This window comes from Triticum dicoccoides, chromosome 2A (genome assembly GCF_002162155.2).
Source record: "Triticum dicoccoides isolate Atlit2015 ecotype Zavitan chromosome 2A, WEW_v2.0, whole genome shotgun sequence".
Classification (NCBI taxonomy): Eukaryota; Viridiplantae; Streptophyta; class Magnoliopsida; order Poales; family Poaceae; genus Triticum; species Triticum dicoccoides.
The window spans coordinates 628,824,658-628,827,757 of NC_041382.1; positions in this window are offsets into that span (position 1 = coordinate 628,824,658).

The following is a 3,100-nucleotide window of genomic DNA, read 5'->3' on the forward strand; positions in this document are numbered from 1 at the left end:
GGCGTACAGGGGGTATGCGATGGAGAGAGAGATGCTCTTCGTTTCTCTTTATTATGACTAACTTTGTATATAGTATAAAAATATACAAATTCACAGTGCGGAATAAATATTATAGTGGGCACCATGCAATGTAAATTAGCGTTCGTACTCCTCCATATAACTTTGTAATGTTGTATATATGTAGAAACTCTAAAATAATTTTTTGGCCACACTTTATTCAAAAGGAATGTTGTATGCAAAATAAACGTGAAGAGAGGGCTTTTTAGATCAATGGGGTACGTGATGTAACATGTGTGAACATGTAGTTGATGCATTTGGCGGGGCCTAGAGAGGTATGTGTGTGTATTACGTATTCGAGAGAGGCATGGATAGAGGGGCCGACGGGGGGTGGGAGAGATAGCACGAGAAATGAGAGTGGTCTAGAGAGAGAGATGAATATGACGTCACGACAAGAGATTCCATTCCCTTGAGTGTGTATATGCAAGGGGGGGGGGGAATAGAGGCACCAGGAGAAATTTTCTGTGTGTGTGGTGTTTGTGTTGGTATGTGTGGGTGTGAGAAGATAATGAGACGTGGGGGCAGAGGGTGTGTCACCGCGTGAGGTCCGGTGGGTCGAGGTGAGGCCCTTCGTTCTGTTCCGTCCTGCGCCACATTGGTCGGCCCATGATGCATTTAGGAAGACCCATGGATGACTAGTCGTAGAAGACAAAGATAGCAGAATTGTGAAGGACTCTTTGTCCACTGACAAAGCCGGCTAGGATTTGTAACCCTAGGTTCTCGGACTAAGGTAACCCCTTTATCTCTGATATTACTATTCATCCAACCTAACTTTAAGGGGCATCCTACAGAATGCTCTGCTAGAATCATACTTGTCGATTAGGAAGAGAGGTGTGAGACAATGCGTGAGAGATAGGCGTAAAGATAATGTGCGTACATGAGACACGTAGGCAGGTCCATGTATATAGAAAGGGTCGATGAGGATTGTGCGTGTGTATGTTTGCGAGAGGAAGAGTGCTTGTGATAAAGGTTAGTGAAAACAGTTGTAAATGGTTACGAGAGGGAGGGAGGGTTATATCTAGAGCATGTGTGCGAGAAAGACACCTAGGGAGAGAGTGTGTGAGCATGTGTGAGAGACCACAGATGGAGAGTGAAACTACACGTAAAAGACTGCTCTACACATTGATTAAAGATATAAATTGTATCCAAATATTAGGATGGGATCATGATATTTGCAATTCGTGTAAGGAGCGGTCATTGATCCATCAGACATCTAGATTCTATCGAATTTGAGCATGTCTATATTATTATTCGACACAATTGATCGACATAGTTAGTATTTTGAACTCCAGACAATGCATCACTTTAGCAATCGAATATAAACGTGAGTATAATTCCTGTTGTGTGTGTAAAGCACATTATACATACGGAAGTTACACAATGGACATTATAAATAGCTACTACCTATGAACTAGCATACATTTGAATTCAACTTAAGGTGGTTTAAAAAAATCGAATTCAACATGAAGTCCATTCAATTATTTGAATTTGATATCATGGCATTTGTAAACCATACCTAAATTATGGGGGCACCAATCTTTGCTCTAATTTTGTACATAATATCATATGTAGTCGTGTACAAAATAGATTCAAATTTAGATCCTCCATTCCAAAATAATCATAGTTATAGGATTTTCAAGTGTCAAAATTTCAAAAAGAAGCGGATAATTTAATGAGGTTTTCAAACATACAAGGTCAAATATAACATTGTATATTTAGGTCAATCCTCATAGTTCAAGAGTACTCTAAACGTGAATGCTTGTGTTTCAAAATTTCGAACGAAGCGCCAAAAGAGCCTCTACTCGCCCGAAACCGCATGAGACCAATGTTTGGTAGTACAAGGAAATTACTTTTCTAATAACTCCGACCCGTGAAACCTACCGACCCGACGTCCAAAGGTCTAAACCAGGGTAGGTTTGTAGCTTCATCTAGACACCACGCAACCGCATCCGAAAAACATTCATACACAATGGCCGCCTAATCACACATGCGCGCGGCCGAAATCGCTCCCGCCCACTATTTGGGACACCTGGGATTACCAACCTACCCCCGACCCGCAGTAGGTCCGAAATTTAAGAGGGGGGCAAAGTTTGTACTTTCCCCAAATTTCAAACAAGCGCGTCCCATTTCTGTTCAAAGAGCCAAAAACAAGCGCGTCCCAGACCGAAACATGGTTCCCCCACCGGTCCGATTCCTCATTCATACTCCGTGGGCGCCAAAACTACCTGTCCACCAGCCACGAAACCCCGGCGTCCTCCGTCCGCCACCCCATCCCACCCATCAACCACCGCCCTCCTCCATCACGCCGGAGCCGATACCCCGACGTCATCGTCCACTGCAACCTCAACCGCAACGCCCTCCATGGCTAGTAGTTGAAGCCGAGGCCGAGCCGTCCGTACCCGAGCCAGTTCAACCACACCGTCCTACGCCTCACCGCTGCCGCTCCAACTTCGCCACCATCCACCGCACCGGAGCTGTTCCTGCTATGCTGTCCTTAGCCGCCTCGGATCTGCTTCCCCTCCGCTGACATACGGCCACGGCAACACAGTCAATGATTTGGCCATGGGTTCGTCCAAGCCTGCACCCTCCAGAACATCGGTTTCCCCGGTAAAAAGAAGAAAATTGGCGCGACTTGTGGAGGTGACCACACCGACAACCGAAAAAGGTACTCCTCTTCCCTTATTCGTGCAAATCTTGCGTCTCTGCTTGCACGGTATTCATCCCACAGAAGACACTAGTTGACCGCTTCTTCTTGATACTAGATGTTCCTAGTAACTCGCGATGCACAAGATTTCTCCTCATATACTATTTCACCTTAGCTAGAGGTCCGCCGCCCCCTTGAATTTCAATTTCTCGCCACTTGATTCCCAATTAACGGAAGCATTCCCCGGCGTAATAGGCGCTAGTACGCTTATTACGCCGGGGAAGCAGCGCCTTGGTGTTTATCTTAGGGGCGTGTGCGGCCTAGAACTACTGGCACCCGATCTAGATGTCGGGCGGGATTAAAGGGATGGCCTGGGTGCGCTGCCAACCACGGCGGTGG